Raw genomic sequence first — 24,598 nt, 5'->3', positions numbered from 1 at the left:
TGGTAATATACTTGATTCAAGCATGTCCCGTTCTCGTGTGAGAGGTCCCTAAGCACATCGCGCCAATTTTACACTGCTAGCAATCAGGAACGAGTTTTTTTTCTGGCGATGGCACGGGATCGGGACTTGAGTCAAGTCTAGGCCGGCCACAACTTGAGCACGTGCGTTTTATTCCCCCTTTTCCCGACTCGATTTTCAACAAAGCCAACGTGTGAATAAAATTGGTCAAGGTAAATGTCAGCTATTTCTTCATTTCCCACACATTTTTCCTGCATAAATGAATATTAATATATCTTCATGTATCTCTAGATTAAAAATTCAGTCTGATACTCTTGCTTAACGTCTCAGAATTTCATAAATGATGAGTTTTTTGTTCGGTCAGCAGCAGAAATTGTTTTTAAAACTGGCGACTTCACCCGCCGTATTCACAATGCACTGAGTGACAGTGACAGATTAGACGTGCACCCAACCCACTCTGTGGCAGGATGGGATGGCTTCCATGTGAGCATGGTGAGGGACAAGTTTCCGTATGGCGCCACCACTTTTTCATTCGATATGAAATAATAAAGTATCATATTTACCTAAATGAGATATCCCTTTTGTAAAAATGAGGGAAAATTATCCACTACAACTTACATTACAAGGGGTAGGCCGTAGGTACTCCTAGAACTATTTCGGTTTCGTCCGGCTATCGTCTCCCGTTACGGGAGACGATAAACGGGAGACGAAAGCCGGACGAAACCGAAATAGTTCTAGGAGTAGGCCGTAGGGTGGCATTTATACTGGGAAAATACAGGGGGGGACGGTTAACTACCAGAAAACTACCAGAAAAACACAGAAAAACTATCAAAAAAATTGGAATATTACCTGTTAATCATAAATTCATCAGTTTTATTTGAACTACCAAAAAAATGTTAGTAATAATATTGTTTAGATAGTAAAAATATTAATTTGTAACAATATTTTTGTAGTTATTTCCAATATGATTTATTTAAATTACATCTTCTACTCTTGCCCTTTTCCTTGTTATTTATTCTTCAGTTCTTGTTCATAAAAAAGTGACATATTTTATATACATAATGCACGTGCATCACAATACTTTTTTTGAAATGAATTAATATAATTATAATAAACAATTGCCTATTTTTAAAGCAGTCTTGAAGTGTTTTTTTTTTATTTTGCCCACCCCCCTATAAACTTGTTCATAAAGGTTTGTACTAGAAGTAGAATACATTACATTATAAAAACAAACTACGATTACAAAATATGAATAAAGAACAAAAATATTAATATTTTATTTTTTTGCAAAATTAATTAGTCTTAATTAAACAACAAACAGTTAAACAACGCCCTATGTTGTCCTAATTTAGTAAGCTCCTGTTAGCAACCCTTTTCCATAATGGTGCAGTCCACAGCATATCGGGCAACAACAGCCGACGTCACGGAAAGTCAACTCTCTGATTCAGGGGAAAAAAGGTTTTCCGGTAGTTTTCTGGTAATTTCCGGTGTTTTCTGGTGTTTTCCAGTTTTAAGGGCCAACAGAATGGGATGGGATTAATTGTTGCCTTGGGCCTTGACATGGACGGAATGAGGAATTCGGTGGGTGTTTTCTACTCCAAGAACTATGAGGTTCGTTCGGCTATTGTCTCCTGTCAACTCAAGTCATAGACAGACATGTCTCACAAATGGATTTTTTTTTGCATTTCAATATGAGGTAAAATCCCTTTTTTTTTAAAGTAAAATCTCGCATAAAATTGGGCTCTACGTGTTCTTTGAACTCTCATTTACCTAGGAAATAGTCCGAAAAATCCACTCCGCAATACCCAAAAATTTTTTAAAATTTAATTCTTACTGTAATTCTGTGGTATGGTGTGGAAATAAATATAATTTGGTGTGGTCAAAACTACGTTTGGAGCGTGACCCTTCAAACTTTGTCAACACTATATGTTAAGTCAAGAGTTAAATAAAAAAAACACAATTAAAGGCAGTGGACACTTTTGGTAATTACTCAAAATAAATATTAGCATAAAACCTTTTTGGGTAACGAGTAATCGAGAGAGGTTGATAGTATAAAACATTGTGAGAAACGGCTCCCTCTGAAGGGGCGTAGTTTTCGAGAAAGAAGTCATTTTCCACAACTTTGATTTGGAGACCTCAGATTTTGAATTTGAGGTCTTGAAATCAAGCATCTGACAGCACACAACTTTGTGCGACAAGGGTGTCTTTTTTTAAAACTATTATCTCGTAACTTCGATGACAAATTGAGCTCAAATTTTCACAGGTTTGTTATTTCATGCACATGTTGAGATACACCCAGTGAGAAGACTGGTCTTTGTGTAACCGAGTTGGAAGGAAGGCTACTCACAGGCAGTGACAAACAGACGGATGTTGAAGTTCATAGAGTATTTTATTTGTGTTTATTTACAGTTGAAGTGTTATGTTCATTATAATAAAAAAAACGACAGTCAGAACGGTTCTATCTGGAAGTTAAAAGAAAGAGTCAGAATTTAAATTACACAAATTGTACATAAATCTTACCAAGAATCAATTTAATTTAAATACAGTGAAATTATGCAACTTGGAAATATCTGCCCAAAATTTAATATGACAAATTTCTGTTTCAATCTGCAAAAATAACATGAGTGCGGCAGGTTTACGTTTCCATAAAATGAAACATGTTTCCCGGCCTGAATAAATAGAAACTGAACCAGAGCTCTTCTTTACTCTTAGTATATATAATTTTAGGAATAATAAGTTTTAGCATCAACTAGCCATTCTAAATGTTAGGCAAATGTTTGAATTGGCACAAAGGGGTGAAAAATAACAATAAAGCTTGACTGAGAGAAAATTACAACAACCGAGTTCTGCAGTATATGCATGAACTCAACAATAATTATTCTCAAAACTTCTCAAAGCCTTAGTTAAAAAAAAAAAATCAATGAATAAATCTTAAGCCAAGTTAGTTATAACACTTTAAGACTTCCCAAGGTCTTAGCTAATTCCAAAGAACAAATCTTGAACCAAGATATGTCCGGTAATGAACCAATTTGGAATATTTCCAATGGGAGTCTAAAGATCAAATTTCGTCATAAAATATACGGGAGGGTGCAAGTAAAACCTAGAGTAGTACATAATAAATAATAAATAAATTTAAGCTAAAAGTACTTACGGGATCTTGTTTCCTCTCACTCTTGCCTCCAATTAAGTTGGGGTATCTACCCAAGGCTCAAGAATATAAAATTGCTAAGCAGCCCGGCATCAAATAGGTGTGGCATCAATCGTACCAAATGTGAGAGTGTGGTTCTGCTACCACTTGCTATACCCAGGTACTAATTTTGGTATTCATGGAATGTCTTCCCATGAATACCCAAACTGAATAAATTAAGCAAATTATTTACAAAGCGCAAAGCAAACTAAAGAGGCTTGAAATTATGCAAATTAAATAGGCGCACAAACAAACAAAGAGGGCGCTAAAGCATGAACAATTTTTGGACGCATGGCGGCGCTGTAAAATAGTGTAAATAACAATAACTCGCCGAGTGCGTCGCGATCACAAGTGCATCGCCATACATGTGATTATGTACATCATGGAAAGTAAGACAATAATTATGTATTTACAAGAGTGCCTGGCAGCGAAGACTAACAATAGAAGTCTGGCTGGTCACATTTGACAATTACCAATAGTGTCCAGTGTCTATAAGAGCCAAATTTATAAACAAATTCATTGAACTTATGTAAGGTAAAGAATTACACACATTTATTTCCAAAATCAGTTGTTTAATCTTAATAGAAAGTCATGTAGGTCAACTGTTAACCACAATACAAACAAATATACGGTTATAAATAAAGAAAAGTCGTACTAATAACACCGCCTTATTCATTACGTAAAAGACACAGGTACGATTTTTCTTGAAATAACGTCAAAGACGTGGTTGCAACTGCCAACTTGACAAACTTCAACTAAACAAACATTTCGAGCTGCGAAGTTTCAGCAGCAAGTCTTGCAAAACGTTGGCTCTGAGTTTGTTGAGTAGAAGTCCTGTGTGTGGCTCATCTGGCGGACGTGTCATCACCAATACTTGCTTGTCGAGTTGGGGTATAGCATGGGCTTCAGACTTGACACCGTCATGTATTTGCTCCCAGATGTAATGTTAGTCAGCTCAGCAAGAGGCTCCATGGCTTCATTAACAGACTCCTAAAACTTTCATGTCTTGCCAAGAGGGTAGAAGATGCGCTGTTTTGCGGTCAATAACGAGAACTTGCTCGACTTCTTCCTGGTTTTCTTAAAGACGTTTGATCATGGCCTGTGTCGATCCCCATCTAGTTGGGCAGTCCTGTGGATGAGAACAACAATTTTTCAAAGGTTGTTTTATACGATTGTGTCAGATGTATTTCTAAAATGGTTGGCTTAAATGATGTCAAAAATCTCCTGCTCACGACTGATGTCGTGAAGCGCATTCATAAGATTTGCAAAACAAATTTGACAAACTTGTGCACCGTCTGTAGTTTTGCGCTATGGAAGTTTGTCGGCTGATTTGGCTCTGAAAAGTTGCACAGCAATCTGCCCTCTGTGCAAATCTGAGGAATTCACTTAACATGTACCTTCTTGTGTACACACATCCGTGTGTCTGTGTGTATTGTTACGATTGCATTGCATTTTGGGTATTAATTGTCGCTAATCTAGTGTTTAAACGGCTGCGGTTGCGCACGTCATCAGTCAAGAATAAAACAGTCATGAACCAAAATGTTTTGGTGGTATAAGCTTCCTTATGAACTCACAGATTTTAGAGTACTTGCTTTTTATTTTATTTTAACTAAAGTGTAACTTTCACTCTCAATTTTATATAACACATATTATTTTACAATTCTGTCCTGGTGGACATGCGTTACCAAAACACTTTTATCTTCTCTCAATTTCACTTCCATGCAGTGGCTGTCTTTCAGCTATAAATTACTACAGTATTATTAGTTTTGGTGTATCTTCCACCTTGGTTGAAATTAACATGTCAATTGATGAAAGAAATTAAAGCCAACTGATACTGAGTTTGGCTCTTAGCCGTCACTGTTGGCTAGGTTGCGGACACTCTGTCCCTCTAGTCTCTTAGCACTCTGGCCCTTCCGACGTTTCAGTCTTCTATGAGCTTCTCTCTGGACTCTGTACCCTGGCTTCAGTAGCCCCGTGTAACAGTCATGGCAGTCATCAATATCTTACTACTTTCATTTAATCTTCAATCCATAATCAAGGCCATCTATTAATAAAAACAGTGAACCAAAACTCGAAACATGAGAATACATAACTTTCATATCACAGATCTGTAACAACACAAAAAAAACTATCACTTAGTCCAAACTTGGTGAAGAGAGTTAAATAACTAACAGCAAACTTTAACAGTGGCAATTTCCATACAATTTTAAGAATTGCAAGGTTATTGCAGCCCTGATACTTTGGCTGTTAAAGGGCAAGGCAGTTTTGCCTTGACTTTTAGTAAAAAATTAGGGCACCAAGGCAATTTTAAAAAAATTTCAAAGAGCATCAAGGCCGAGTTGCCTGTAAAAAATTGCTCTTCCAATTTTTCCATTTCAATTGATTGCTTCAATACCCAATGATCATGCACTTACTAACCCACTGACATAGAAAGCGTTCATGTAACTCAATAAAATAAACAAAATAAAGAACAAATCTTACAATACACAAAAAAATAATATTTTTGTTCATACGGAATCGTACTATTGGTCTGCAAACTGTGTAGTTTTTTGTAGAGACGCTAAAAATCCCACATAACTGCTCCATTTTGACACGATGTTGACAGAATGAATGCATGCGGTGCGCGACGACTATACTGTACATGATGTATATTACATGTACTAAGCATGTAATTTTTGGGAAAACCACTTTCTCGAGCATGCGCAGACATGTTGAGTCTTTGTCTCAAGGGGTTTGTTGCTGGTTCGCATAAGATTACCAATAGAGGGCGGTTAATCTCACGCTATCGCATTGTTCCGAAACGCCCTCTAGCGTATAATGTTTCTTGCATTATCCTCTGCTTACCAGTTTTCACGCTATTATGCCTTTTTCTTTGAGTTGGAAAAAAAATAATGATGCCATATATCAACCGATGCCCTTATTATCTTCATTTGTTAATATGAAGTATGCAAACATGTACTAAAATTTGATGGACATTGAAATGTTCACACCACACACCGATCTTCAATGACTTCAACTGGCCCCATTTGTTTTGAGTTTTTCCTGTTTTGACAGCAAACGAGAAAGTATGGTTTCACGGTGAAGCCATACATGGAAGAAACATCTGCAGTGACTACAAGTGTTCTTTGAGACTCAATGTATGACTGTATAGCCAGCAGTTGCCTTCATTTTATTCAAAATATTTTTTTATTAAATTTTTTTAATTACCTGCAAAAAATAAAAAAAAATTAAAAAATATATATAAAAAGTGTGAATAATTACTGGCTTCCAAATCTGATTTTTATTAAATTTTTTATAATGTTTTTTTCTTAATATTTATAATAAAGCGTATAAATAAACAGTGATAATTGAATCAACGGGCCGATGTTTAAATTTTAATATTAATAATAGTATTGATACCAGGGTTACAAAATAAAAATCTCCAAAAATATTAGAAAATGATATAAGGCACATGGCTTCTTTAAGCCTCTGTATTTTTTTTCAAGAATGCTCAGCAAAACATTCAGTCACATGATTTTGATCATCATGAATTGTGAATTGAAATAGCGTTTGACGAAACTTTTTCGGTGGGCAAATATTTTTATATGGCCTCAACATTATGACATATTTTTGTACCTTGTAGAAATGTCTAAAATACCAAACTTTTTGCATTTACAAGTGCAAATGACCAGTGGAGCCTTACGTGTTTCTAAGTTTTGGTCAAGGGAGAGGAGACTCTTTGCTTGGCAAATAAAACCACACAATTTTTATCTAGGGAATGTTTACATCGCGCACAGAGAGGTAAAAGATTTGCCACGATTTTAGGGACACCTCGAAAACAGGACCTCCTACGATATATGTGCGTGAAATTGGGTTGCATGAAATTTACACAGACATCGGGACTTTTTGGCATATTTTTCGAACTTGGACATCGTTGAATATAAAAAAAAATTAGGAGGAAGCTTGGGCACGGCAAACATTGCCGTGAATAAATTTGGTTATTGAAGGGCATTGCGACAATTGGTAGGGGCAACGATGGCAATTGTGAACTATCAGGGCTGTTATTGAAAAACAAATCTCTCCTTCAATCATGTCAATACTTTCACTTTAAAACTTTAAAGAAGGAGTGGTCTACTATGAAATAAATAATAATATTAAAATAACAATTTATAACGAGTTTAGTCGGCCAACTTCTACTTCTTGATTTGCCAATGTTCAGCTTGAGTTAACAGGAATCATAAAACTTACGGTTTTTCTATGCGTCATACTTTTGGGTTGTGCTGGTTGAGTCTGCTTGCCCTCATACATGTGTTGGCTGGCTTGCAGCAATACGACATTAAAATATTTAATGACTTGCCTCAGTGGCCAAGTCCACTGAGCTTCGGCTTTGACATAAAAATTGTTTGCCAACTGATGCACAAATCTGCCTAGGAACATGCACTGGTTGGTGGCTATAGCAGAACCTCACACACCCTCTCGCTCTCAGGTTTTGATGTCAACTGACTTCACACAGCATTTGAACATATGTTCTTTCTCACTCACTTTCTTTGTATTCAGCGACACCCTCGCTAATTATCCCTGTTATTCTTCTACTATTCTACATTTACCACTAAACTGAAAATAAAGGGACACTTACAATCAAAGTTGTGTAGTCAGATTGTTTGGACTATGCATTTTATTGTCACTTGTATGTGCTACATTAAGCCTAGTGAAACCCTAGTTAAAGAGTTACAGAAACATTCCACCATATGAACAAAGTAACTAATGGTACAACAAAAAGTACTGTGTATGTGCAACAAAGGCTGGTTCCAACAAAAGGAACATACCACATAGTTGACAGTGCACGAAACAAACCACGGCCTGAGTACCTGGTGATCTAAACTAGTTTGAGTTATGCTAATTAGACTGTTCCATTAAGTTTGCAAAAAGGGAAGTTAAAATAAGGACTGATTCATTTTATCTTCAGGTAAGTAACAAAAGGCACAAATTAAACCACACTGTGACCTTCACTCCATCTTCAGATAAAAAAGTGTTCCATTTTCTGCTATATTAAACTTTATCTACACTACTGATCTGCTGAGGTCGTCTGCTCCAACATTGTTGGACCCTTTAATTGCCAACAGGGTTGTAGCTAGACAAAATTTAATGGGTGGGCAAACAAAAATCAAATTTTGTTGGACATGTTCAAGCAGTCTGCCGAGGGCAAGGAGATCAACAAAAGTATTCATGTTTAATTATGGGCCATTATTGCTGAAGTGGGGCCTGGTTTCTAAACTGTTTGTGTTATGGGGCCATGCAATAAGTTGAATGGCCTTTTGATTGTGTTCTTTCTCGCTCCTTATCATTAGCTTGTCTCAGACCAATGCAAAGTGGACAATATTTAAAGTCTGTGCTGGGCAGCATAATGTATTTTGCTCAGAGTGCCGGGCAAAGATTGAGAGTCCTGGGCAGGTCGCCCAGCACCACCCACCATGGCTACAACACTGCTTGCAACTATGTGATAAGTCTATAAGATAGAGCCCATCTCATGATCCTTGCATTTGCTACTTTAGCCTTTTGCATTTAAGCCAATGGTTGGTGTTCTGTCTCAATGTGAAATGGTTTCCCATACAAAAAGGGTTGATATTTTGTGAACCCCCAGACAAATGCACTAGGTATTCCTTTTCAATGGTTGAGTAATTTCGCTCGCACTGTAGTAGTTTTCTGCTCGCATAAGCAACTTGGAATTTCTCATCTTGGTGTTCTTGGAGTAAGATTTCTTGCTTTTTCCTCCGTGAACCAACTTTAACAATAATGGCTCTGTCCTTGTTAAGAGTCTGAACTCCAACTTAAACAAATCAAGTACAAGAGACTCTGGGTTGTTGTCTGGCACCTCAGGAATGCCAAAATTGCAGACTATGTTGCTACAGGAGTATGCTTCATTTCTTTGGATTAGCCGGGCATGGCTCATCAGTATTGTTTTCAACATAGGCGTTCATGGGTTTCTCTTGTTCTAGGCTTTTAACCCGGTTCTCGAGATGGGCAAAATTATCGTTTACCTTATCAATCTGAAAGTGCAAGCTATCATGAATTTCGTTGTGTTTCTTGTCGATAATCTCGTCTATTGTTCGCAAAGCCGTCAATCGTCTCAACCATGCGACCTTCCAGCGATGTAAGTTGGGTTTTCAAGTCCATTATTGCAGCAAAAACATCTGGAGGGTCACTGGCTTTTTCCTGCACCACTGCCTCTTTCCTAGTCGCCTTACTAGCCATGTTTCATAGGTCTGTAGAGCAGCCATACATTAATAAAAATAAAAATAATAATGATAATAATAATAATAATAATAATAAGACTTGTAATGCGCACATATCCACCCTGCTGGGTGCTCAAGGCACAGACATATACAAATGAATTACTTCGGCACAGAGCATAAGGAGTGGAGAGTGTAGAAAACATGATATTCACCCTTCGGACTTTAACTTTAATCTTTTATTAATTTTTTAAAGAAAAAAAAAAACACTCAAGTTAATGAACCCCCTTACCAACACAATAACTTGGTACACATAATAATGGTTCTCAGTGTCGTTATCTTCACATTGCAATTCATATTGAAATAGCGACGATATTATCGTTAAGATAATGTAACGAATTGACACTCCAGTCAAAAACCTGGCAAACCGGTTTAACATCAAGCAAACTTGTCCTGCTCGCCAGTTGAAAAAAAGCTAAGGGCAACCCCTGGAGAAGCAATTATAGTTCAAGTGTCCTGCTCGGGGACACAAGTGTCACGGCTGGGATTCAAACCCATTCTGCTGAACAGAACCACCAGAGCTCTTAACCGCTCGGCCATGACACCCTACTCACTAAATGTTTAAATTTGTTTTCATTCTTGACATGTTTTTATATCAACTTCCAGATCAACTAACGCAGGCAGAGCTACAGATCTTCAATCATGATGGCTGGCTGTCTATCGCACTCAGCAGAGATTGTACGCAGGCTGATTGTACGTCAATCAAACAACTCACAGAGTGGCCAGCAATCTATGACAGCTCATATCACATCCAAAGGTACAAAAATGCTTAAATTGGACCATTACTAATGTTTTAAGTATGGCAGCTTAATGCTGTGGCGAATATGAATATTTGAGGGCGTCTCAAAGCATTTCCAACTTTATTACCCCTGGTCACTGATGGGCCTTAACCGACTCGTTCCAACCGACTCGGCTCCCTGTGGAGTTTTTCAACCTGTGCAACATTAATATGCGTTATCGGCTAAATCAGTCAAAAGAACCATCTCTGCCCTCACAGGTACCCATTGACCCCTGGGTAAAGAGATGCAATTATATGTGTCTTGCTCAGGGACACAAATGTCACAACCAAGATTTGAACCCACACTCGGCCATGACACCCTACTCACTAAATGTTTAGTTAAAGAATTAAAATAAAGGAACATGTTGCCTTGGACTGGTCGAGTTGGTCTTTGAAAGTGTTTGAATCCGTTTGTTATGAAATGCAAATGGTTAGATAGATAATTTAAAAGTATAATAATGATCCACACAAACATGTCTCGAAATTGCACAGTTTTGTGGAATCCAAATTTTGACTCCATAAAATGGCCGACCGTGATAGTTTGTGACATAAAGAAAAAACGTGCAATTATCGAGTCAAACTTGTGTGGATCAGTATTTTCTACTTTTAAAATACCTTTCTAACCAAATGTATTTCATAACAGACGGTTTCAATGATTTTCAAAGTCCAACTCGTCCGATCCAAGGCAACGTGTTCTTTTAAAGTAGTACTCATTCAAACATGTTTTGTCATCAACTTACAGATCAACTAACGCAGGCAGAGCGTCAGATCTTCAATCATGATGGCTTACAGATCAACTAACGCAGGCAGAGCGTCAGATCTTCAATCATGATGGCTGGCTGTCCAGCACACTCTGCAGAGGTGTGTCATTCAATCAATGTTGAAGCATCGCAGCAATCTATGACGGCTCACATCTTAAGGTATGGGAAATTGATTGAAACTGTGAACCATGAGTAATGTTTTTATTATTGCAACTTAAGGGCCTTGTCACACAAGGCAACTTTGACAGGTATCTTGGAGCTTGGAGGTAACCAATTGCAGTGTATGCTACAGGACCACTGTGATAGCACACAAGTCACCTTTTTATTTTGATACTGTCTTAAATCTACAAGAGTAATACATGTAGGTGAACATTGAAATGTGAATGACTTTTCAGGTATCTTGGAGGCAACCAATTGCAGTGTATGCTACAATGTAAAATTGTATTGGAACCTTACAGATGGCACTACAGCAAAAGCACAGGGCACCTGCGCAACTGCTGTGGATGCTCTGGGTTATTTCAAGACCTGCAACTTACTATATGAAAATAAGAACAAAGTATTCTGAACATTCCCTCTTTTGTGGAAGTTTCGTGGCCCAGCGGCTAAGAGCACCATTTCAAACTCGGGTGTTTTTTGATCAGAAGAGTGTGGGTTCAAGTTCACACTTGTGTCCTTAAGCAAGACACTTAACCATTGCTTTGTCCTTTGGGTGGGACGTAAAGCCGTTGGTCATGTGTGTTGTGTAAGGCATGTAAAAGAACTTAGTGAAAATAAGTACCAAGTATTCTAAACATTTCCTTTTTTGTAAAAGTTTCGTGGGAAGCTCCTCACAAGGTAAAATTTCTAGGGAAGCTTTCTACTATCATAATCTTCAAACTGTGCAAGGTTAATGTAAATCTGTGTACATTGCGTTTTGTGTTAAGAAAAAGTACATAGACCCTTTAAGCAAAACACTTGACCATTGCTTCGTCCTTTGGGTGGGACGTAAAGCCGTTGGTCTTGTGTGTTGTGTAAGGCACGTAAAAGAACCTAGTGCAAATAGGCATTGAAGTTCATTCTCGTTCCCTTTATTTTTTTCATCTACAGATCAAGTGAGCCAAGTCTGATCGTCAAACTGAGCAGAGGAAATGTCTTCAAGCTGTCGTTGTTGGAGCTCTGGAGACCGTCAAGCAAGCTGCCTTGACAACTCTGTCACCTTCCTGTGTACAGGTACACGTAAAGTTGATACTGATAATAAAAATTTATGAATCTTTCACTAAAAGGTGGATCCAACCCACAGCCAAAATCGCATTTAAAGTTGAACTGTTTTGCAAAAGTCTGAAATGCTAGTTTTACTAACAAATAATAATTATAATAATAATAGTATGTTTGTTGTGGCGATGAACACCTGAAGGGCGTCTCAAAGATCTTCCAACATTACTACCCCTGAGCCAGTTAATATATTTTTCAAACCATCTCAGCTTCCTGGGGAGTATACAGCCTGTGCTGCCAAATATTTAGCGCACCAAGCTAATACAACTACAAGAACCATCTCTGCCCTGGCCGACACCCATTTACCCCTGGGTGGAGAGAAGCAATTATAGTTGAGTGTCTTGCTCAGGGACACAAGTGTCACAAACAGGATTCGAACCCACACTCTGGTGAGCAGAAGCCTCAGATCTTGAGTTCGATGCTCTTATCCGCTCAACCACGACACCCTACTCACTAAATGTTAAAACTTGTACTCATTCTAGAAAGTTTTGTCATCAACTTACAGATTGACTAACGCGGGCAGAGCGTCGTATCTTCAGTCATGATGTCTGGCTGTCAATTCGCACCCAGCAGAGATGTGTCAATCAATCAATGTTGAAGCATCGCAGAGTGGCCAGCAATCTATGACAGCTCACATCTAAAGGTACAGGAAATTGATTAAAACTGAACCATGAGTAATGTTTTTAGTATGGCAGCTTTAGGGCCTTGCCACACAAGGCAACTTTTTCAGGCAACTTGTAGGCAACCAGTCGCAGTGTATGCTACAGGACCACTTTGATAGCACACAAGTCATTTTTCAAACATCGTCTTAAATCCACAAGAGTAATACATGTAGGTGAACATTGAAACGTGAATGGCTTTTCTCCTTGGAGATTGCCTGGAACTTGTTGCCGGTAAATTGGCTCTTGTGACATGGCCTTAGGCTGAACTTCACTCATGAAAGGGCACAACAATTTTCCTCTGGTTATTAAGCAATATGCATTCGAAGGGTGTCATAACGTGCTCCCAACATTACCACCCTAAGCCAATTTAATATATTTTTCAAACCATCTCACTCCCTGGGGAGTATACAGCCTGTGCTGCCAAATATTAAGCACACTAAGCTAATCAATCACAAGAACCGTCTCTGCTCTGGCAGGCACCCGTTTACCCCTGGGTGGAGAGAAGCAGTTATAGTTAAGTGTCTTGCTCAGGGACACAAGTGTCACAAACGGGATTTGAACCCACACTCTGCTGAGAAGAAGCCCCAAAGCTTGAGTTCGATGCTCTAATCAGCTCAGCCACCACACTCTACCACTAAATGTTTAAATTTGTATTCATTATTGACATGTTTTGTCATCAACTTACAGATCAACTAACGCAGACAGAGCTTCAGATCTTCAATCATAATGGCTGGCTGTCTATCGCACCAGCAGAGATGTAACAATCTATCAATATTGAAGCATCGTAGAGTGGACAACTCATATCCAAAGGTAGAAAAAAAATTATTGAATTTAAACCATAATTCATATTAACCTCGGACAGTTTCGCTATTATTGGTGGAGAGCGCGTCACGTGGGGGTGTTTAAACCTTTGATAATGACCAGTGTTTATAACCGGTTGTGAGCGTATACTCTAGTATCGCGATAGTCTTGGTGCAAGACGTTTCTTGTTTCGGGCGAAGGGGCACTGTCGGTATTAAGTTGGCCGCGCTGTGTGTGGAAGGAAAACGAGAAGTCAGAATGGGAAACTGTTGGAAATGGGCGTCTTGAGCCAGTCATAACAATGCAACACACGGACAGTGTACTGTACATTTACACATTCACAGCTCATTGCACATCGGAAACGGATAAGTTTTACAGAGTTTCTTACTTTATTACACCTTTTAACCAAAAAGATATTTATGAATGGGAATAAAAGAGTAGTGACTCGTTCTTTCACGGCCGTTTAAAACCTTGCAGGGTCGACCCTCGCCTTCAGCTTGGGCCTTTATCACACAGGAACGACCCTGCCGGTTCTAAACGGCCGTGAAAGAACAAGTCACTACACTTTTATTCCCTTAGTAATGTTTTTAGTATGGCAGCTTTATGCTGCTCTCACACTGTGGTGAATATGAATATTTGAGGGCGTCTCAAACCCTTTCAACGTTTTACCCCTGGGCCCAATTTCATAGAGCTGCTAAACACAAAAATTAGCTTAGCATGGAATTTTGGCCTTCATAAAAACAGGATTTCTAACAAAAATTCCACGTGATTTTCAGGATAAGCAAACAACAGCTGAATATCAGTACAGGCAATAATTTTTTACGCATCAAATGGAAATTTTGTTGGGTATCATGTTTTTTTTTTTCAAGTAAGAAATTTCATGCTAAGCAAATTTCTGTGCTTAGCAGCTCTATGAAATTGGGCCGTGGTCACTGGGCCTTACTTCATTCCTTAAACCAACTCGGCTCCTTGCGGAGTATACAGCCTGTGCAACATTACTATGCGCTATCGGTTAAATCAGTCAAAAGAACCATCTCTGCCCTCACAGGTACCCATTTACCCTGGGTGGAGAGAAGCAGTTATGGTTAATTGTCTTGCTCAGGGACACAAGTGTCACGACTGGGTAGCTCCAGTGCTTGAGTTTGATGCACTTATCTGCTCGGCCTCGACACCCTACTCACTTAATGTTTAAACCTGTACTTATTTAAGAATGTTTTGTCATCAACTTACAGATCAACTAACGCAGGCAGAGCGTCAGATCTTCAATTATGATGGCTGGCTTTCCATCGCACTCAGCAGAGGCGTGTCAATCAAAGTTGAAGCAACGCAAAGTCGCCAATAATCTATGACAGCTCACATCTAAAGGTACGAAAAGAAAACAAAATTTACGTCCCATACGAATGACGAAGCAATATGGTTAAGTGTCTTGCTTAAGGACACAAGTGTCACGGCTGGGGATTTGAACCCACACTCTGCTGATCAGAAACACCAGAGTTTGAATTTGTTGCTCTTAATCGCTCGGCCACGGCGCTTCCACTTAATAGGTGAACACTGAAATGTTATGGGATTTTCTTCTTGGAGATTGCCTGGAACTGGTTGCCCCTAAATTGCCTCTTGTGACATGGCCCTGAGGCTGAACGTCATTCTTGAAGGGGCACAACAATTTTCCTCTGGTAACGTGCACTTCTACGAGGCAAATGTAAAATTGTATTGGAAACTTGCAGAGGGCACCACAGCAAAAGCACAGGGCACCACCGCAATTGCTGTGGGAGCCGTGGGTTATTTCAAGGCCTGCAACTTACTATGTGAAAATAAGTACTAAGTATTCTGAACAATCCCTCTTCTGTTAGAGAGTTGTATCCCCGTAACAGGCCTGATACTTCTGATCAGCAGATTGTGGGTTCGGGTTCCGGTCAGACGCTTGTGTCCTTAATGATTTGGGTACTTTTTGTACGTCTATTATATCGTTGCGGTACCCGCTGCCAAAACAAAGGACTCGAACTGCCTGTAGTTACCGGGCAATCTCGATTGTCTAGTTGGTAAGACACTTGTCTAGAATTGCAAGGGTCGTAAGTTCAAATCCCACAGGAGAAATATACCTGTGAATTTTTTCTCAGGCCTCTGGAAAGTACTGAGTCGAAAACAAAAATTTGTGCAAATTTAACATCTATGATAAAGGGGGAAACTGATTTCTGGGTACAATGTTAATAGTTTAGGTTGGACAACAAAATTAATAACAGGAGCATGATTGCCTCCATGCCCCCTGAGAAAATGTCTTGGTGCTCTTGTCATTTCTAACAAAGAAGTTTGAAGAAAAAATGCCTGGTCGACCTCTTGTGATTATATTGCAATTTTAGGCCCAAATTTCATAAAATTGCTGGACTTACCCCTTGTGATTTGTTCAATGTTAGGCCCAAATTTGATGAAACTGCTGGACTTGCCCATTGTAATTTGTTCAATTTTAGGCCCAAATTTTACAAAACTGCTGGACTTGCCCCTTGTGATTTGTTCAATGTTAGGCCCAAATTTGATAAAACTGCTGGACCCTGCCCATTGTGATTTTTTCAATGTTAGGCCCAAATTTGATAAAACTGCTTGACTTGCCCCTTGTGATTTGTTCAATGTTAGGCCCAAATTTGATAAAACTGCTTGACTTGCCCCTTGTGATTCGTTCAATGTTAGGCCCAAATTTGCTAAAACTGCTGGACTTGCCTCTTGTGATTCGTTCAATGTTAGGCCCAAATTTGATGAAACTGCTGGACTTGCCCCTTGTGATTTTTTCAATGTTAGGCCCAAATTTGATAAAACTGCTGGACTTGCCCATTGTAATTTTTTCAATGTTAGGCCCAAATTTGATAAAACTGCTGGACTTGCCCCTTGTGATTTTTTCAATGTTAGGCCCAAATTTGATAAAACTGCTAGACTTGCCCCTTGTGATTTGTTCAATGTTAGGCCAAAATTTGATAAAACTGCTGGACTTGCCCCTTGTGATTTGTTCAATGTTAGGCCAAATTTGATGAAACTGCTGGACTTGCCCCTTGTGATTTGTTCAATGTTAGGCCCAAATTTGATAAAACTGCTGGACTTGCCCCTTGTGATTTGTTCAATGTTAGGCCCAAATTTGATAAAACTGCTGGACTTGCCCCTTGTGATTTTTTCAATGTTAGGCCCAAATTTGATAAAACTGCTTGACTTGCCCCTTGTGATTTTTTCAATGTTAGGCCCAAATTTGATAAAACTGCTTGACTTGCCCCTTGTGATTTTTTCAATGTTAGGCCCAAATTTGATAAAACTGCTGGACTTGCCCCTTGTGATATTTTCAATGTTAGGCCCAAATCCGATAAAACTGCTGGACTTGCCCCTTGTGATTTTTTCAATGTTAGGCCCAAATTCGATAAAACTGCTGGACTTGCTCCTTGTGATTTGTTCAATGTTAGGCCCAAAGTTGTGTGGCGATTGCTATATCAGCAGCCGTGATAAATCTGTTTTTTTTTTTTACTGTCTTCTATAGATCAAAATCCAGACAGAGAGTGTCGGATCTCGCAAGGAGTCAGCGTTCATCACTGGTAGGGATGCACAACCTCTTTGGATTAAAATCAAGACAATGAGTGTCGAACCGATCAATGCCTCAATCATTCTTATTGAAGGTAATTATACATTTTTGGCAAAAATCCGAACAAAAAGGGTTACCCGAGCCGCTTCCCGAATTCAGAGGAAAATAAATAATACTTGGTTGACAGCTTCTTGTGTTCGGTCCTAATTTATTATGAAACAAAACAACTCCAGCACCAATTTATCTATGTACACTTGCGCATTAACTAATTATAATCCAAACATCTCCCTTAAGCTTGAGAAAAACCAAATGAGTATTCTATGCCCCACTTAGGCTCTACAATTAAAGGAAAAATAGCGAATTGTTTTCACAGCAGTATTCTTAACTTCTTCAATACAAACTTTAGAATGTTAAATAAATTACATGACTGAGAATGAATATCACCCACTACTGTTCTTCAAAATACGTTGTTCTTCACTTCCAAAACTAAAATACATTCTCTTTGATTTCCTTTGTCGTTTGTCCCCACACCTTGGGATGCACTCCACTTCACTCACAATAACACAACTTCTTACCTCAGTAATTGCACATCAAACAACACCTCAGTATGATGCAAAATATTTGGCCGAGGGGAATTACATTAACATTGTTCACAGTTCATTCTTGTGCTGTATACTAAAAAATTGCCCATCCAGCGAATCTTGCTTCCATGATGGCCCGGGGCGTATACGTTCCCCCTCGCCATAAAAACTGGATTATATCGTCATCTCACTTCCACTCCGTCCAGGGGTGGTTTGTTGAGGTACCACCAATGAAAATTACACTTGGTTGCGCCTTCGGAAAAGTTTCCGTATGGGGCCACCACTTTTTCATTTGATATGATGAAATAATACAGTATCTATTTTACCTCAATGAGATATCCCTTTTTGTAAAAATTAGTGAAAAAGTGGTGGCGCCATACAGAAAGTTATCCGCGCCTTCTTGTGCCCGCCCTTCACACTCCCATAAAGGCCATCTGAAAATTCATAGGAAACACTTTGCCATATTTTCGGCCATTTGATATTAAAACCATCATGCATAAATAACTTCAATTTGAGTTTATACACCAATATATTCACACATTCAAGATCGTCAATCTTAATACTTGATGGGTTACTTTCCCCGTGTCCCTAAACACCTCAGCTCAAATTAGCTCAACGTCACTTCAAACTTATCAATACCTTACTAAACACAACTATAGTGGTTCTTCCATGAAAATAATAATAAAATGATTTAACTTACGGTTGATGATCAGATCGTCCAACCTGTCGTCCTTGTTGCGAAAGTCAAAGATTGGGTGAATAAATCTAACCCTCCGCACTCAGCTGGCATAAATTTTATCTGGCTGCAAAATATTTTCTAACTTGCTGCAAAATATTTTCTAGCTTGCAGGGAATGTTCCCTTAATTTTATTGGTTTTAAGGAACAGCTTGTACCTATATCTGTACAAATATTTTAGCAGCAGGCAATTAGCATGTACACTCTTTATTTACCACTAGAGACTCTACTGAATCCTTCCCACCATCCTTTCTCATATACTTTACACACACTACTATGTACACTCTATCAGCCGACACCCTGCACCTTTCTTATGATAGACTTGCCCCCAAGATTATGCAAATAAGCTGTAAGGTTAAACTTGAGGTTCACTGCTCCTCATGTTGGGGTATCCCCTCTGGGCCAAAAGTGTGCATAATGAATAATTAATATTGACCCCAAACAACCATGGCCAATTGGGTCCTGGCACCAAGCCCTTCATGAATATTTACACAAAGTTAAAAAGAACTTGAACAAATTTAGGCAGTATCTCTGAAGAAAAGTAATGAATATTCATATAACATCCAAGCATTTGCATGTTTCTGTAACGGTAAAGCTTGCTGTTTAGAAGGAAATCTTTAACTAACTTAAAGTTACCCTGGTGTACCTCTTACTACTTGCACCCCTTGCGATTTCTTTTATTTTTAAATTTAAGTCCCAATTTTTATATTTGCTAAAACTCCTGGACTTACCCTTTGCAATTTTTTCAATGTTAGGCCCAAATTTGATAAAACTGCTGGACTTACCCCTTGTGATTTTTTCAATGTTAGGCCCAAATTCGATAAAACTGCTGGACTTGCTCCTTGTGATTTGTTCAATGTTAGGCCCAAAGTTGTGTGGCGATTGCTATATCAGCAGCCGTGATAAATCTGTTTTTGTTCTTTTTTGTGTCTTCTACAGATCAAAATCCAGACAGAGAGTGTCGGATCTCGCAAGGAGTCAGCGTTCATCACTGGTAGGGATGCACAACCTCTTTGGATCAAAATCAAGACTGAGTGTCGAACCGATCAACGCCTTGAGCAATCAATCAACCTTTTTGAAGGTAATTATACATTTTTGGCAGTGATAGTAAAGTTTGCCGTTTAAGGAAATCTTTATCTACCTTGAAGTTACCCTGGTGTACCTCTAACGACTCGTACCCCTTGCAATTAATTTTTTTATTTTTTATTTTAGTCCTAAATTTGATAAAACTGCTGGACTTACTCTTTGCAATTTTGTATTTTGTTTTAGGCAAATATTTGATAAAACTGCTATACCCATGCGATTCTGTTTAAACTTAAGGCAAAATTTCGATAAAACTGCTGGACTTACCAAATTGGTACAAAGTGCTGGACTTACTACCCCTTGTGGGTTTTTTTTTAATTGAAGCCCAAATTTGTGTGGTGATTGCTATATTATCAGAGATGATTAATCTTTTTTATTTTTTATTTTTTATTTTTTTGTCTTCTATAGATCAAATTCCAGTCAGAGAAGGTCGGATCTCGCAAGGAGTCAGCATCCATCACTGGTAGAGATGCACCACCTTGTTGTATACTTTGAAATTATTTGTATATTATAAGGATGTAATATAATTAATTGTGTGGTGAATCCTTCACACTTTTAGTTGTGTGGTGAATCGCTCACACTTTTAGTTGTGTGGTGAATCGCTCACACTTTTAGTTGTGTGGTGAATCGCTCACACTTTTAGTTGTGTGGTGAATCGCTTACACTTTTTGTTGTGTTGTGAATCGCTTACACTTTTTGTTGTGTTGTGAATCGCTGACACTTTTAGTTGTGTGGTGAATTGCTCACACTTTTAGTTGTGTGGTGAATTGCTGACACTTTTAGTTGTGTGGTGAATCGCTCACACTTTTTGTTGTGTAATGAATCGCTCACACTTTTTGTTGTGTGGTGAATCGCTGACACTTTTAGTTGTGTGGTGAATTGCTCACACTTTTAGTTGTGTTGTGAATCGCTGACACTTTTAGTTGTGTGGTGAATTGCTCACACTTTTAGTTGTGTGGTGAATTGCTGACACTTTTAGTTGTGTGGTGAATCGCTCACACTTTTTGTTGTGTAATGAATCGCTCACACTTTTTGTTGTGTGGTGAATCGCTGACACTTTTAGTTGTGTGGTGAATTGCTCACACTTTTAGTTGTGTGGTGAATTGCTGACACTTTCCGTTGTGTGGTGAATTGCTGACACTTTCCGTTGTGTGGTGAATTGCTCACACTTTTTGTTGTGTGGTGAATCGCTCACACTTTTTTTTGTGTTGTGAATCGCTCACACTTCCCTCTATGTGATGATCCATACTTCCCTTGTGTGGTGAATCATCAAACTCACAAACTGAAACGTTGTCACAGGCTCTAATTAGTTAATTAAATTCAGATGTGTTGATGTGTGGAGTTGACAAACTTGGTTGCCATATAGTGGAGCCGGATGGGAATTTTTCCCCAAGAGGGTATTAGTTAGGTGGGGTTTTGCCCATCTCATACATCAGCAACAGGAATGCAACATCTGATTTTTATGGTTTGGGGTTCCTTTTTAACCATTGAAAAATTAAAAAAACACAGTACAAAATCTTGCTGTGCCTGGATTTCTGGAAATGTCAGATCTTTTATGAAAATACAGAGTTGCATGACTGAAATGAGAGACACTTTAGTGTCTAAATTCTTAGAAGTCAAACAAAATTTGACTTAGTATTTCCTGTTTAATTGTTAGTTGAATAATAGTTTAATAAGTTTTGTATATTAGTCAGCGTTTCAGGCTGTGCCACACTTTGTGTGTTGGGTAAGTGACAGACACTTTCCCTTGTGTTACTCTGAGTTGCTTACATTTCCTTTGTGTAGTGAGTAACTGACACTCCCTTGTGTTACTCTGAACTCACACTTCCTTTGTGTAGTGAGTAACTGACACTCCCTTGTGTTACTCTGGGCTCACACTTCCTTTGTGTAGTGAGTAACTGACACTCCCTTGTGTTACTGTGGGCTCACACTTCCTTTGTGTAGTGATTAACGACACTCCCTTGTGTTACTCTGGGCTCACACTTCGTTTGTGTAGTGAGTAACTGACACTCCCTTGTGTTACTCTGGGCTCACACTTCCTTTGTGTAGTGAGTAACTGACACTCCCTTGTGTTACTCTGGGCTCACACTTCCTTTGTGTAGCGAATAACTGACACTCCCTTGTGTTACGCTGGGTTCACACTCTTTGTGTAGTGAGTAACTGACACTCCCTGGTGTTACTCTGGGCTCACACTTCCTTTGTGTAGTGAGTAACTGACACTCCCTGGTGTTACTCTGGGCTCACACTTCCTTTGTGTAGTGAGTAACTGACACTCCCTTGTGTTAGGCTGGGCTCACACTTCCTTTGTGTAGTGAGTAACAACACTCGCTCCCTTATGTTACTCTGGGCTCACACTTCCTTTGTGTAGTGAGTAACTGACACTCCCTTGTGTTACTCTGGGCTCACACTTCCATTGTGTAGTGAGTAACTGACACTCCCTGGTGTTACTCTGGGCTCACACTTCCTTTGTGTAGTGAGTAAATAACACTCCCTTGTGTTACGCTGGGCTCACACTTCCTTTGTGTGGTGAGTAACTGACACTCCCTTGTGTTACTCTGAACTCACACTTCCTTTGTGTTGTGACACTTTTCCTTGAATTGTTATCCACTTTTACCTACTCTGGTTTGTGTTTAGATTTACCCACACTTCCCCCTGTGTGCTAAATTACTTAAATTTTCACTAAAGTTTATAAAGATCAATCCTTTTCACACTCAAAGGTATATGATTCAGATTCGTACATGCCAAATTCACAAAACAAAATCTTTCAAAATCAAAGAAAAACGTCCCTTGCAGATAATCAGGGCACTCTGATTGATTTCTTTGGAAACAGTTTAACCAGTCAGAGAGCATTCTGATTGAAACTGTTCAGTGAAATTTAAACAATCTTTTGGCAGAACTTTTTGGTCTTGATTTGAAAAAGACAAACAATTTCTTATTTATTTTTACTAACAATAAATTCTGAATCATATGTCTTTGTATTATTGAAGTTAAATGTAAGAGTTTCTCCTACCGAAAAATGAGACCATTTAAAAAAGTGAAACTTTAAACAAATGATGACTTTTTTTGCAAGCGAAGTCATTAACGTTGTTTCACTGACCAAGCATAAAAACAAAACTATAGAAATCGAGGTAAAATTTTTTAAAAGAAATTACTTTGTCTGCAAGCGAAGCCACTGACTTGGATTCAGGACCCAAAAAACCAACAAAACTATGGAAATCTCTGTATCTTGCAGAGATATGGAAATTTCTACCAAAACGGATTTCACTATTCATGAATTTTGTAATAAAATGTTTTTTTTTTTATGGCATTTTTGTTCTGAAAGATATTGGCAATATCTTTCAGATCTTAAGGGAAACAACGTTTTCTTATTTTGCTTTTCTCAAGTTTTTGGTTCAGGGACAGGTTTTTTTAATGAAATGTTCAAGATTTAAATTATGGACTCATTGTGTATGAGCAGCTCATTGTGCTATGTTAGGGCCTCATCCAAACCCTCTAAAAAACTCGCAGAGTTGTGCAAACACCTGTGCCTGTTGGTGGACCCCCTCGGCTGCCTGGAACAAGTGTTGGTCCTTTGGGCCCAGGTGCAATGGAAGATATGTTTTCCGTTCAGTGAAGTTCTTTTAGATGCACGACTAGTGTTCTCCTTCACTGGTGTAATGCCTTACCAAATTTGACAAGCTAGAGCGAGCATTTTTGGAAGCATGCGTTTGTACTAGGGCCTGAGCTGGAAGTTAGTGGTTGGTCCCTAAAACGTTCTGGTCGGCAAGATCTCTCAAGACGTCGGGATGAGGGCCCCTTATAATTTAGCCTTTTGTTGGTCACGTCATTCTTTTGTTTTTGAGTAAACAGGTTTGTACTGGGGATCTTTCATGATCAACAAAGGTGCCAAGAGATGTCTTCGTTTGAGCCAATGGAATCTTGACTGGGTGGATGATGAGGACTTCTATCCAGTTGATGATATGAGGGCTGGAGAAACATGTTCTGCTTGGTCATGCCACTTCACACTCAAAATATCTAGTAAGAACACCAATTTTATTGCCTTTTGATACCAAAGATGACATTGGATTCCTATAATTTATAGTTGTTTTGAGTCGTTTGTTTGTAGAAGAGGTCAAAGGTCAGGTCTATGTCAAGGTTCTTAGGGTCTGGTCATGGTCAAGGGCAAATTACTGCAGGAGATAAACAGATTCAGTTTTCAAAGCAGGGCCAAACAGAAATTTTATCATAAAAGTTCTCTAAAACTTTGCAACATTCACGTTAAACCTTATTATTTCTGAGACCATGGTTTTAAAAATCATACTTGGTAGATCTAAATTCCCTTTTAAAGCACGTCGTCGAAAGTTTATCATATAAAAATTATGCTTCTCCAAAATCTTGGGAAATTCCCAACTAAATCTTTTTCTTGAGTAAGTTTTTTTTTAAATTGAACTAATCGTTGATCTCGCCAGGAAAACATTCAAATCTTTGGAGAATACTTTCTTTTATAAATCAGACTAGGGTAGAACTTATTAGTTTTCAATCAAGTAAACAAAAAGGTTAATGACAAAAGTTTATACTTCTCAAAAAGCTTGGAATATTCACAACTTAATCTTATTCTAGAATATAAATTTTAAAAACCAAGCAATAGGTAGATCTAAACACTTGCAACGTTAACATTTAAATCTTTAGAGAATACAAACTAAATAGAACTAAACAAATCTTTGGAAAAAAATCGAAACATAACTTTTTAGATAAAAGCTCAAATTTTGTGAAGCTTGGGTTATTCACAACTTAATCTTATTTTAGTATATAAGTTTAAAAATCACACAAGGTAGAATTGAACACCTTCGTACAGAAAGTTTATTATAAATGTTTAAACTTGGGACATCCCACTCAAATCCTACATTAGGATTTGAAAATCAGATCAAAAAGAACTAAA

General features: G+C 38.4%; 1 long non-coding RNA gene across 2 annotated transcripts; it reads left to right on the top strand.

The window, feature by feature from the left end:
* Positions 1–175: 175 nt before the first annotated feature.
* Positions 176–20,207, top strand: LOC117294803. Of its 2 annotated transcripts, XR_004519575.1 has the most exons (10): positions 176–230; positions 10,081–10,231; positions 10,995–11,172; positions 12,100–12,222; positions 12,770–12,907; positions 13,614–13,736; positions 14,960–15,092; positions 17,239–17,374; positions 19,537–19,678; positions 20,089–20,207. It is a non-coding gene; the product is annotated as an uncharacterized LOC117294803 (long non-coding RNA). The 2 variants fall into 2 exon arrangements; XR_004519576.1 differs by lacking the exons at positions 12,100–12,222; positions 12,770–12,907; positions 13,614–13,736; positions 14,960–15,092.
* The last annotated feature ends 4,391 nt before the right edge of the window (positions 20,208–24,598 follow it).

The sequence above is a fragment of the Asterias rubens genome, chromosome 9, assembly GCF_902459465.1.
Source record: "Asterias rubens chromosome 9, eAstRub1.3, whole genome shotgun sequence".
NCBI lineage: Eukaryota > Metazoa > Echinodermata > Asteroidea > Forcipulatida > Asteriidae > Asterias > Asterias rubens.
The sequence above is the reverse complement of the archived record's forward strand: the minus strand, read 5'-3'. Positions and strand labels throughout refer to the sequence as shown.